The following is a 14,298-nucleotide window of genomic DNA, read 5'->3' as shown; positions in this document are numbered from 1 at the left end:
ATGTGGTTTATTTATTTACTTATTCTAAATAAAAGACCACTAAATGAATGTGTAAAGGAACAGATGTTGAGATGTGTACAGTTGAATAAATAAAGGCTTATAAAGGCTTATGTGAAAGAAAGTGGCCTTTTCTGTTGATGATAACCTGATTGTAAATCGAGCATCGTAGCTGTTATTGTGCAGCTCTGCTCTCACGTCTTTTAGTTTGCGTGCTATATCTGAAACTGTCAGCGCGGGTGCTGTAAATTAAACGCTAACTTGGCCAGCCAGATGTTTTGATATGGACCTTGAAATCCCACTGGATGTTACTTGTGTGATGTTTAAATGCGTCACTCATAAATCCATCGTGGCTGCTTTGACGGATTCTGTGGGTCATTAGTATGAGTCTTGACTGTGTGAATGAGATGTGTGTGAGATCCGGCTGTTTACATTCACTGCGTAGGTTTGTGTCCATATGTATGAATATTAATTAGATTAATGTGCATATGGCAGTGTGAGGAGAACATAACGTCCTGTATGGTCTGCTACATATAATAATGTATGTATGTACTGGTGTATGAAGGAAAAGTCTGATAGAAATTATAATCACTTTAGGAACATTAAGTGAGAACTGAGTGAGTGTAAAATATTTCTCTCCTCATTACATGTTCCTGCCGTTTACCTTTGCGTGTGATAGAGCTGTTCATTAACGATAATTTATAGAGGTTAGTGAAAGTGCTAGGTGGAGCAGATGCACATAGGTAATTAGGAAACATTATGGGTGCATCATTCTAGGGCTGGGTGATATGACAAACACGTGAAAATACGATACACGACATGCATCAAGATATAAATGTTCCAGTGTAACAGTAGTGATAGGGCATTTAAAAAGTAATGATTTATTTAATGTCTACAAATATTGATTTATTTTTCTTTTTTCTATAAAAAAACCTCCCCTTTTAATTTATAAAAATACAAATGAATTCAAATATTTAACCCTGAAAAAGAAGAAGAAAATAAAAAATCTGTACCACATCAGCTGCTTCCAGTCAGTTTGTAATTTTTTCCCTTTTTAATTTCAGTGAAAATATTTCAAGGTGACATCATTTATCACAATATAATTGATCACAATTTGTAATTATAAATAGTGGAGCAGTGGGAACTCGTCCTTGCATCACCTCTATCTACTGAGAGTGATGCAGCGGCGCTTTAATCCTTTAGTCTGTCCAGCTCTCTCACCTCTTCATCTGTACACTCTGTACAAACTTCAACTTTCACGCCTATATACTGTTGATCGCTGTCTAGCCGAGCCGAGTCTCTGACGTAACGCCATATCATGTAGCTGCATTGCATTCTGGGACTTTGAGTCCAAGGTTTTGCTGGATTTCTCGTTAATATGACATTGAAATGGAAAACTGTGTGTGAGAAAACAAGCGGTGTTTTTTAGGAGCTAATGGTGAACACTGCAGTTATCCATTATGTGCTGAGATTGTTGAAATTTTTAAAATGAAAAACACCACCGTATCTGCGCTAGCAATCTAACCGCTAACATCTCACAGGAATAATGGAAATATAGCAACAAGCAACAAACATGGCACCAGAGTCATTAAACGAAACGTCACAAATATTTCAATATAATCATATTTAATGTGTTTCAGGATGGAGGTTTCCTTTTGTCAAGACTTTCCTGTGCCTCTACATCATTATAAAAGTTTTAAATGAGTTGTGAGGCTCCACTGAGAAGCTCTACTTCATTATGACACACACTGTTTCTAATGAAGTACGCATCCAAGTTCGCACCTGATGCAAGTGTGAGAGCGGGACATGAAATTAAAAGTGACGAAGTACATGTGAACATGCCACTGACAAAGCGAGAGTAACTTTGCTAAAATAGAACTGCTTTAGTGATGGTGTGTGAGTGTGTGTGTCCAGTGGGACAGGTCTAGGCTGTTAATGTGAAGACATAGGATGATGAGGTGAAACACACACAGTCAGGATTAGTTTAACTGGGGAAGGAGAGCGTGAGGGAGACCGACTCACTCCACTCAGGAATTGTTCATGTGTTAATGTTTACTGGTATGGTTTACTCTATTTAATGAAAAAAAAAGCTACAAAAAGTCAGAGCCGTGTGGGTGTGAGATTGCAGAATGATGGACAGCAATGTCTCACCAGCAACGTAAACAAACAGATGGTGTAAATTAGATATTGTGCACATGTAGACACTGAAAGAATGTGATGAGATAGAAGCACATGACATTCTTACGTGAGAAATGTGAGAATGAGATGTAAATGTAGCTATAAATGGATAAAATGTCAGCGTCCTTCAGTTGTTCTTTAATAAATACAAAATATAGAACTGTTGCAAATTGCTGTAGTGTGGTGCTGTTATAGGAAGATAATCAGCGTTGCGGTGGTAACAGTAACTTTAACGCTAACAGGAACGCTTCTTTTACAACATCCTGTCATTGTCGTTATTTTCCCATCAGAGCACATCCTCAAGTGTTTTATTCCTTACTCTTTGTACTTTTAAAGGTACATTATTTGTGCCTGGAAGAACAAAATCTACCTGTACAGTATGTTTGTTCAGACTGCACCTGCTTGTGAAATTTCTTTGTGGGGAAAAAAAAAATTCAAAAAAGATTTTCCGTAATTCTAGACTTTCTGTTCTAAATATTAAAGATCATCAACTGTGTTCTGAAAAGAGAGAAACTGATATTTACATTAATGAGGAAGTGGTAACTTATTTATTTATTACAATTTATTTATTACTGTTTATTACAAAAGTGAAAAGAGTTGAGAGGAACCAAACTCGAAACCCCTCCTCCTGCACACGATAGTAAACTCATAACAGATCACAGTATTAGAGGAAACGTGAGCAGCACTGACGGTGTTGAGAACGTACCAGATGTTTGAGAGTAAGAGTCATACTCGTTATTTTTAAGTTATTTTTTAAGAAAAAAAAAAGCATAGCCTTTAAACTAACATTGCAAAAGTCCTGTGATATACAACAGCATGAGGTGTCCGTCTTTTACTCGTTTTTTTCCTCTCACAGCAGATGTGTTTCTTTCCTCTGTCTTTCAGCCTGTCCTTTTCCGAAAGGGTCGAGAGAGCACTCGAGAATCCCTTCACCACCCGAGACGCATCAATCACCTGCAGAAAACCGCTTCCCAAAAGGTACCACGTTTACACACGAGCGATCAATCCTACTACCTTCAAACGTTCCATAATTCTCAGTCGTACCTAATGAATTATTAAATAATGAGCACCGGCTGAGTAAAACGCTTTTATTGCTGTTTGATAAATAATGAATTCAAATCGGAATGCGCTGATGCTCTCAGACTTTAGGACCTGACTGATGTGTTTCAGGTCACGAGCACCCAGAGTGTGTTTCAGCACGTAACGTATTGAGTGTGTATGTTCTGTGTTTGTGTGTCAGGCTGCGTGTACGAATGCATCTAATCAGCTTCTGTTTTAAAACTCTCACTTACCCAATCATGCGCCATCACACATGCAGAAGCCAAAGTCTACAGGGCGTCAGATTTTGTGTTACAAATTAAAAAAAAAAAAAAAAACAACTTTTTTAATGAAAAAACATGGTGTTCCTGGTCTTCCTTCCCTAGCAGTACTATAATAATAATAATAATGATAATAATAATAATGATAGCTCTCGGGTCTGAGTGTTCTTTTTTTTTTTTTTTTTTTTTGACTCAACTCATACATTATTGCTAGTAAATATTCCACTTTTTATTTCCTGATAATGATACTAAGACCTTGAATATCAGCCGATACCCATCCCGTACTGTTTTCTTTAAAACAAAAATAAAATAAAATAAATAAAGTCATTTAAAAAAGCTATAAAGCTGTAAAAAGCTATTTTTTTAACTGAAGAACTTTAGAATGAAATTCTTTGTCACAAAAATCATAAATGTAATAAATATAATAAAGTATAAATTTAATAATCAATCCTAACAAAGACTTTTAATCATTTGTCAGTGTTAAAACAGACTTCAGGGTGGAACTGCATCATGAGAAATAGTCACATTGTGACGCCGTATGAATATAAACACGTCTTGTTCGATTAGTTTCTGGGTTCTTGTGTTTTAGGATGTTTCCTAATTATCACTCGTACCATGTCATGTGGTTCATTTCATTTTTATCGAGAATGTGTTATTAGTGAGAAGCACCTAATGATTGCTCAAGCACTTTGTGTTTTAATGATGAACTGATGAACGGAAGCAGGATCAAACAGCGACGCGACGTCACGGCTGCTGATGGCCAAATCTATCCGCGGATGATGAATAACATTCATCTGCCTCTGTGGATCTTAATGCACTTTATTTCTTTCTTTCTTTCTTTCTTTATTTATTTCTAATCTTGTGCTGTGGCTCTGTTCATGTTCTTTGATGTGTAATCAGTGGATGGATTATTCGGGAACGACTGAAAGACAGACAGAGAGATAGAGAGACCGAGAGACAGGTTCCATCAATTCAAAGCCTGCCTTGTGTTAAAAGCATGTCATTTTGCATCTATGCTTCATTTTCTCTTTGCCTGTGTTCATCTGATTTATGTGCGCAGACACGGCCAAAAATCAGATCCACTACCAAAATTTCATTATCACATCATCAGTTTATATTCCTCAGACAAGACCCCAGACTAGGCCATTCGTCACTGAATCCAGTCCAGGTTGTTGGTTTTTTTTATATCTGTGTGTTATATCATCACTACAGCTTTTAGAGCTGGAATAGTACAGAAATTCAGAAAAGGCTTTTGGGCAAATGTATGCTGTGCTTTCAAAAAATAAGCCTTCAGACACCAAATCTGTTGCCTTCAGACTTACTTTAGACATTACTGCATCTTCTGTGCACTAACACAGCCTTGCTAACGCATGTATCAGCATTTCTCCTTTAATGAAGTGTGGAAATGTTTAAAAATGAATCTTGAATACTTTTATTTAAGCAAGAAACTTTCACAAACACATGCAGTCTGTATGTACAGTACAGGCACATTGATCCAAAGCATGAGGAATAAAACACTTGGGTGTGTGCTGTTATAGGAAAAAAATCAGCGATGGTGTGATGTGAGGCGGATCGACACCCGGAAGATGATTATATTACTATAACAGCACATCCTGAAGTGTTTTATTCCTCTTATACCACAGCGATTTGTCAACTATTACATTTTTTAATTTACTAAAGGATGACGCATCAATTTCTTGTGGTGGAACAGACAAAAAAAAACAAAAACAAAAAACCCACAGCCATGTTACTGAGAAACCACAAAGCGCAAAATGACTTTGCCTTGGCAGATAACTCACTGACTGTTACAGAGCGCTGATACTGGAATATTTATTTCCGTGAATATTAAATAAATAAAACATTTCTTTGCTTCATTAGATTATGTGGAGCGTCTGCTCACATAACAGCTCATAAGTCCCTGTGAACGAACTGTTACTATAGAAACAATAACGTAATAGAACGAGTGCGTTAATATAAAGCTGTGATTTGTCTTGAAGCTGGAACTATTGTCAGAGCTGTTATCGAAAATGAATCAACACCTCCTGGCCAATCAGAATCGAGAACTCGGTGTCACTGTGGTGTAATAATTATCATCCTCTACCTTACAGAGCTCCAAATTTGGTCATTTTCCCCTCCTATGTATGAGGATTTCTGAAGCAGCTGGAAATGGATTTGTGTCAGTTTTAAATAATATTTTCTGGAATAATAAACATCAGCTGAGTTCAGTGCTTCACTGGTTTTTGATAAATGATGAAATTAAAACGATTCCCAGACACTAGTGGATCAGACTTTTGGACACCACTCTAGACATGATTCAGGTCATGTGTGTAGTTTGTAAAGGTCTTAGACATTAAAAAAAAGTGTGTTTTATGAGCACTTTAAAATGTGTGTCTGCACAAGCACATCCAGTGTTGCTTCATCTGCCACTATTTTAAGATGCTCATTTACCTAATCATGAGTATATCCTGAGAGAGAGAGAGAGAGAGAGAGAGAGAGAGAGAGAGAGAGATTGAGACAGGGGGAGAGAGACAGAGGTAGACACAGGGAGATGACAGAGAGAGGGAAAGAGACAAAGTGAGTGAGAGAGAGAGAGAGAGTGAAAGAGAGGGAGGAAGAACAAAATTTTGTAATGTTTACTGTGGAAAGAAAGTTTGTGAGGACTTGGTGCATGTAAGTGAGTAGTAGTTAAATGAAACCAAAATATATTTAATATACAAAACACACAGCATATATTTACATATATTATTCATCAGGATTAATTAGTAGCTGTGAACAGCTTTTGAAAGTCACGAGTCACTTTATGAACCCCGGTTTAAACAAAATGCATCCTGATGATTAATAACGAGCTCAAAGCGTTGCGCTATCGGTAATGGAATGAAATAATGCAGTGAATCATCTTTTCATTTTCTAAGGTCAATATGAATATTTTTCAGGCTGATAACCACTTGTCAGATTGTCAGTATGGCAGGCCAGTTTGACTGACTGACACACACACACACACACACACACATGCACACGCAGGGCGCACCTCAGTCTCGCTATCACTGACGTAAACACGGCACTTAAAAGTTGAGAGGGCTTTTGATTTTCCACTACCTCACTGTGTGGTGTTGCATAACGCCGACTCTGCTGTCTGAAATCTAAAAAAAAAATGCGTTGAAGTATACTGCGGTATTTCAGTGTAACATCATAGAAATTTATATGTATTATTTCAGACCACTAGGGGCAGTGTGAAACACCTGAATGCCACCTTGTACACGTCTTGTACATGCCACCGGCAATCTAGTATCTGCACATGTATCTTTTACAAGCTTTGAGGTAAATGTTTTTCTGTTCATGTTTATAAGTAAGCTGAGTAAAAGCTGCTCTGGGGTGGACATGCGGTTTTAGTTTTTTATATAGTTGCCAGCAGACAAGTAAGTTCAACAACCTGAGAATGAAAATAAAGCCACTTCTTATTGACAAAATGAAGCCGTTGATATGGTGTGTAGCTATTTTTAACCATAGCAGGCTTCATGGTGGTGTGACCCAGCTTGTTACTGTGTTATCTGTGAAGTCAGAGATTCTGTGAGCTCATCAACATGGTGAAGTCAGAGATCCTGGGAGTTCATCAACATGGTGATGTAAGAGATCCTGGGAGTTCATCAACATGGTGATGTAAGAGATCCTGGGAGTTCATCAACATGGTGATGTAAGAGATTCTGGGAGCTCATCAACATGGTGAAGTCAGAGATCCTGGGAGCTCATCAACATGGTGATGTAAGAGATCCTGGGACCTCATCAACATGGTGATGTAAGAGATTCTGGGAGTTCATCAACATGGTGACGTGAAAACTTCTGCGAGCTCATCAACATGGTGAAGTCAGAGATTCTGTGAGCTCAGAAGATATTGTGAGGTCAGAGATTCTGCGTGGTCATTAGTATAAGCTCTTAACTAGCGAACTCACTCGCAATATATTATTACATTATATTAGCTACCAATTTTTAGCCTAGCCTATTTGGTTTCCAGGCAACCCTAACATGGGACTTGTTACCTAGGAGGCCAGCTGATAAATTTATAATCTGTCTACCCCTGTGCTTACTTCTTTTCTACCCCAGTTGATATTTCCTTGAAATATTACACATTTTTGGTTAACTAGCTGACTAGCAGAGCAACATCCTGAGAATGAAAATAAAGCCACTTCTTATTGACAAAATGAAACCTTTGATTTGGCGTGTAGTTATTTTTAACCATAACAGGCTTCACGGTGGTGTGACCCAGCTTGTTACTGTAAATATAATCTGCGAAGTCAGAGATCCTGGGAGTTTATCAACATGGCAATGTAAGAGATCCTGGGAGTTCATCAACATGGCAATGTAAGAGATCCTGGGAGTTCATCAACACGGTGAAGTCAGAGACTCTTTGAGTTCAAATGCTTGGCGATAAATTAACTTTAATGTGTGAATATTTTCTGGACTCCTGACTTGTTTACACATTTTCATTAAGGCTCATCGTGTGAGTTTAACATCTTTGTGATGGGTATGAGAAAAGGAAATGAGTTCCATTGTCACCTTAATAAACCTCAATTTCCTGCTACATGGATTGCTGTGCACTCTCACCTCTTCCCATTTCCGTACTTTAACTGTCATCTCCCCGTGTCAAGTGTGTTCTCCCACTTTTCCAAAAACATGATGATCCCAGTGTTCCTAGCATAGGCTCTGAATCCACTGGATTTTATCTCACGTTTGAGTCTGAAACCACTGGCTTCTTAAAACAGAGTTTTACTTCAGTTTTAATTCATCGCTGTTAGATCATTATTAGCGATCTTGTCCTCTGAGAAGTTCTGTCACTGTGTTTGTCTTAATTATATACTTTTGCTGAAACTTTTGTTTCGTGATCAACTTTGTGCTGGCTAGCACTCGCATATGCTAATGAATATTCTCCAAATCTTCAGTGATTTGAGACTTCTCAGATGAGTCATTCACAGCAAAGGGTTTCATTATGCATGCAATGTGCAATCAAGCCTGTTTTTCCTCTTAAAGTTTTTATTTAAAAAAGAAGCTATTTGTTTTTTTGTGTTTGACTTTTCAAATGGAAGGATCTTCAATTACTACCCACACAGCCCCTTTTGCCACCTGCTTAGATAATGTAAGATGGATGGAGAGGAGTCTTTCTTCTTCTCCATTTCTTTACTTTCTTATTTGTTTGAACCATTTTTTTTCTTCCAAATTACTCACAACGAAGTTTCATTCCATTATCCACAACACGTGTGAGTAGGGCGAGGACTAACACGTGCCTACTCACACACAACAGCGAAGGACAAATCATAAATATATTAATTTGTTCAAGTAGAAGCTCAAGTGTGCTGCCCAGTACCATGTTTCAGTCGCTTTGTCTAGGCTAAACAAATGGCTATATTATTATTATTATCATCTTATAAAAAAAAAAATTAATGTGGCATATCATGTGTGTGTTACTGACGAAAAGAAAGGAAGTTGTTGCCCAGTGTTTCGGCTATGAGACGTGGGGTTCTGTCCTCGCATCACATGTAAAAATATTACTCAAGACTGGACAGCGTCTTCATTTCCTCTCTATATGTTTAACCACAAGGTGATGTTGTGTAGTAAGCGGGAGAGTTATATAACAGCTTTGTGGCAGACTTCCACATACAGTGTCTCCCGAAAGTATTCACTCCCCCCAGTGATTATTTCTGTTTTTGCTGTATTGCAACCTCATATTTAAGCGCATTAGACTTTTCTTCTGCTCCTTTTGAAGGGCCTCTCTACAGAAATCAAATTAAATAAACCATTTAGTTATTATTTGAGAATAAAAAATCTAGAAGTATTTACCCTCTCGGTGTATTTACCCTCTCGGTGTATGCAATGTATTGTACTTGGTTGTCTCTATATGAGTTTTGCACATTTTGATTTTGGAATTTTCTTCCATTCCTCAATGCAAATGTACTCTAACTCTACCAAACTAGATGGAGAATGTTAGTGGACAGCAATTTTCAGGTCATGCCACAGATTTTCAGTAATATTCAAGTCTGGGCTTTGACTCGGCTATTCCAAAACACAAACTTTGTGTGTGTGTGTATATATATAAAATCATTCCTCCTGTAAATTTTTGACCTAAATGCAGCTGTCTGGCTGACTGGAACAGGTTTTCCTCAACAGTTTGCTTAACTTTGGCTCTATCCATTGTATCTGTGATGGCAACAAGCTTTCCAGTTCCTCCTGCTAAAAAAGCAACCCTAAAGCATGATGCTACCACCACCGTGCTTGATCACAGGAATGGTGTTACCTGGGTATTGGCTTGTTTGTGCCAAACGTGTTTTGGCTTTAGACCAAATGGCTCAAATTTAGTTTAATCAAACTACAAAATCTTTTTCTAAAAGCTTTCAGGTTTTCTAATATGGACTTTCTTCTAATATGGAAGTGGCGTTCTCCTGACCGCTCTCCTATAGAGGCCGGATCTGTGAAGAGCAGATGATGGTGAGGTCTGCACAGGTTCTTTGGTCAGTGGGGCACTGAGCCTATATGCTCCTGATTCTGAAAAGATCGTCTGTCATTGGTGCACACTAATCAGTAAAAATCCTTCTACTGTCAGCCACATTGTGCCTTGGCCTACATGTGCAGTGCATGCTATTATTGCAGCTTTGAGGTGCGTCGTGACACACATTGTTTAAAAGTGCTGCAATGATTAGTCTGAATAATCCTTAATGTCAATTATGAAAAATTATCAGCATGGATTTTTATATTCAATGCATCATGTGCTTAACCACTAACAGTAACTTCTTATAAGCACTCTTGTTCACAGACCCAATGCTGTTTTAAAGAACACAAAAACATATAGACTCAAAAATGACAAATATTGGGTACAGCTTTTCATTTTACCAGCTACGTTTAAGCTGATTAATCAAACTATTTGTCGATTAATTTACTTGACCGTTAAAATATTAATTTTTGCAGCCTTGAAGTTGTTTTTCTAGGTATTAATCTTACTTGTAGCTCAGAGTAATAGCTCAGAAACAAAATCTGCTTGTCCTAGGTGTCCCCAGCTCCTGATTTGTCCACAACTGTCTTAAAATAACCAGTTTTCAGGTAGCATTTATAGTCGCCTGCATAGTTTGCATTTTATTTTATTTTATTTTTTAATTGGGTGTCTCTTGTGAAGTAGATCACTTGTACTTGTACTTGACAAAACCATGACATGGAGGCATCCTGTTGTCCATCATTCATTCTTTACCTGGTCAAGTTTCTGTACAGAATTCATTAGCTTTAAAATAAGTTTCTTTTTATTATATGTGACTTTGAGCCAGCAGTAATATTAAAAAGTTTAAAGTGTTTTGAACTCTGATAACATGCAGGTCATTCGGAGAATAGAGAGAATAGAAATACAGATTTGCCGTCAGTAAATATACGGTTTTGCAGGATTGTATGTCCTCCCGCGGCCTTTACTCAGCTCTGTGCTGAGTGTGAAATCTTATCTTAATAAATGTCTTATCTTAATAAATGGAACGTGAGCAGTACTGCTTTATCTGAAATAGGTTTTTTTTTTTTTTCCCCTCAGCTGTGAAAGACCACCGAACGTTTTTGTCAGCACCATCTGAGCCATGGAGCACAAATCTACCCATACAGTAAATTAAAGCAGTAATGAATTAATCTCGCCTCACCTGCAGTGCTCTGTCTGGGCTGTTATTAAATTAATAGATCAATAATTTTATGCCCCAGCAGGCATGGAGAGGACTGCAAATTGAGGTGTCGCTGATTACTGGGTGGAAAATTATTCATGAACACGGATTTGTGGTGTGCAAGTTACTTCGCAGTTTGTCTCTGAAATAAAGGCGGATTCTTATCTCCTATTATTACCAGAACCAGTTTGTAGAAAAGACAGGAAAAGGACAATTTCTGTAAGGATAGAACTTGCACCAGTACTATTGCTGCTGTAGGACTGAAGGTGATTCCATAATCGGGTGCCATTTGTGTCCCAGTGATATTGTGTTGACAAATAACGTAAAGGTAAAAGACATTTTAAACATGGCCCAAGTTTCCTTCACAACAACCTTTTAATATTTCAGATAAATAACTTAAAACATGAATTAAACATTATTTTACTAGTCGCAGCTCATTATAACTCATTATTACCTTGAAATATAATTATCAAATACTTCCAAAATCTTATTTTTGCATTAACGTGTGCATCCACTTGACATCTCAGGCATGAAACATCATTTTCCATGAGTCATCTGTTATAGATTATGAAGCATGTACATGTATAGTTTCACTCAACCCTGTTACCTGAACAATATAAAGTGACATCAACCGAATTTCCTGAAGATCCCAGGAAGAAGAAAAGTAAGTTCTCTCATTCTTCTTTCTTTATTTTCTTATTTTATTTTTTGTGATAAGGTGCAACCATGTTACCCAAATTATAGATAGAAAATAAATTATTATTATTATTATTATTATTATAATAACAAAAACCACATCATTAGCAACTCATTAGCAGGTTCTGAATGTGCTCATGCCATTAGTATGGATGTTAGTTACCTATATTTTGTGTATTTGATAATTCTATGCTAAAACACTGTTACTCATTTAAGAGCAGAATGCTTATATGCAGGTTTTCTTTGAAAAATGAGAAGAATAATGTTTCATTTATTCATTACTAGAAGATTTAAATGGCACCACAATCACTGATTCATGCTTATTTCTTTTTTCTAGGGATATTATATTGCCAATTTTCCCCAAGTGACTGTGCAGCTTACACTGTACAAAAGTTCATGATCTTGTTTAGCAGCAAATGCCATATTTATACGATCAAATAAATCCAATTTAAATCCAAATTTTCCAAATGTCCATCTCTTCCAGGGTGAACATTCTCTGTAATCTGTTTTATATTGCTTTCAGTTGTACTGTTAATTTCAGTTTTAAGAACATTTTGAGCTTCGGGGGAGTGTTTTAAGGAAGGAATATTCTTTTTTTTATGAACCTAGTATAAATGTTCAAATACTAGACTCCATATTTAAATGTAAATGTGGCTTTAAATGTGTACAATATTATTTTGGTTGTTTATTGGATTTATAGATGTTTTTATTCATGCCTTTTCCACCGGCAGAACACGTTAGGTCCAAGATGACATTATTTATAGGTTGCATGTTTTTTGAGTTATTGAGATTTGGATTAATCCCATATTCATGTGAGAAGTCAAATAGGGTAATAATTATAAGAACTCTATAATACGTATAAAGAAAATGCCTGAATTTGATCATGTGAACGGCTGCGTTCATTAGGTCCTGAATGCCGAGGTAGGTCAGATGTGAAATTTTTTCATGGAACTTTAACTTTTGAACTTTGGAAACTTTTGTTCTTGATTTCTAAGCTAAGTTCAAGGTTTCTGATTCGTGTAGCAGTGAATCAATGCCAGGATGAATAAATTATGTTGAGAAGTTTGTTTATATGAAGCTGTCAATCACTATAGGTTGAGTCTTAAGACATACAGCATGAACTGGAGCTCATTAGAGTTGCTTTCTCATCACTCCTTTGTGTTAATCAGTAGCTGTAATAAATGGCTGAAATATACATTACAGTTTACTGTAGTATTAGTAACACCATGACAGCAAGAGGGTCTTACATTACACCTATAGGACTAATTAATGCTGTTTATAATATGATCATCATGATAAATTGTCCATTTTCTGAGGATATTGCATGTCTCATTGCTACTTTTATAACCTTGATATTACAATAACAGGAATCCAGTTGAATCTTTTTCTTCAATTCCACATAAATGTCTTGTAAAATATTAACCTCATAACCGTTAAGAACCTGTCAGCGGGCCCAGATGTACTGTACATTCCTCTACATAACTCCATAACAGATATTGTACTGAGTACTGAATTACACTATGTCACACATTTTTATTTATTTATTTTTTTTCCTGGTTAGTAAGTGTTCTTTCCTGATTGCTTATACCGCAAAAGTATAGAAAATGGATGTTATTCCCCTCAAACTTTGCTTTTATGACACTGGTATTTTGAAATTGACGTATTTTCATTGAGAAAATGGGTGAATTTGCGTCTTTTCGTTCACATGAATGTTGTTTTTTTCCTGACCTCAAAAAGAATTACAACAGCATCAAGACGCCTTGAAGTATGATGATTACGGCTGGGAGATCATCGGAGACTTCAAAACGGTTGCATTGCTGATGGATCTCCAAGGATGTTTTACCAAGTTTTCCTGCTGTCCTTGTCTTTGGGACAGCAGGGACACCAAGGTGCACTACCAAAGGCAGGACTGGCCACAGCAGACCGAGTTCTCTGTGGGAGTGGGAGCCATTGGTGAACCGCAGGAATGTGCTGATGCCACCACTCCACTTCAAATTGGGCCTTAGGAAACGATTCGTCACAGCTCTAGATAAGGAGTCGGCAGCCTTCAAGTACCTTCAAAACTTCTTTCCTAAGCTGTCAAAGCCGGGGTCTTCGTCAGACCACAAATAAAGAAGATCCTTGATTGCAAGGAATTCCCCAAGCTCACTAGGAAGGAGAAAGCGGCTCGGAACAGCTTTGTCGCAGTGGTTCGGGGCTTCCTGTGCAATCACAAAGCCGAAAACTATATGGAGCTGGTTGAGACACTGGTGAAGAGCTACAGCACAGTGGGACGTCTCTGAAAGTCCATATCCTTGATGCTTATTTTGATAAATTGAAGGAGAACATGGATATACTGGACTTTGAACCACGCTGCCAAGGACAACATAACGAGAACATGATGGGAGACTACATATGGGGCCTGCTTCATGAAAGTGATTTACAATATAAACAAT

The 14,298-nt window shown here is 37.3% G+C and overlaps 1 protein-coding gene across 4 annotated transcripts in view; it reads left to right on the top strand.

Annotated features, from left to right (window-relative positions):
* The window catches only part of gpat2 (glycerol-3-phosphate acyltransferase 2, mitochondrial), a 151,229-nt gene that overhangs the window by 38,715 nt on the left and 98,216 nt on the right, over positions 1–14,298 (top strand). For all 4 annotated transcript variants that reach the window (XM_053236006.1, XM_034307025.2, XM_034307023.2 and 1 more), the window contains exon 2: positions 3,061–3,153. The gene's annotated coding sequence lies outside the window, so the exon portion shown is untranslated. The remainder of the gene's footprint in view (positions 1–3,060; positions 3,154–14,298) is intronic.

The sequence above is a fragment of the Pangasianodon hypophthalmus genome, chromosome 8, assembly GCF_027358585.1.
Source record: "Pangasianodon hypophthalmus isolate fPanHyp1 chromosome 8, fPanHyp1.pri, whole genome shotgun sequence".
In the NCBI taxonomy this organism is placed as follows: domain Eukaryota; kingdom Metazoa; phylum Chordata; class Actinopteri; order Siluriformes; family Pangasiidae; genus Pangasianodon; species Pangasianodon hypophthalmus.
Note: the sequence above shows the minus strand (reverse complement) of the source record. Positions and strands in the feature narration are given on the sequence as shown.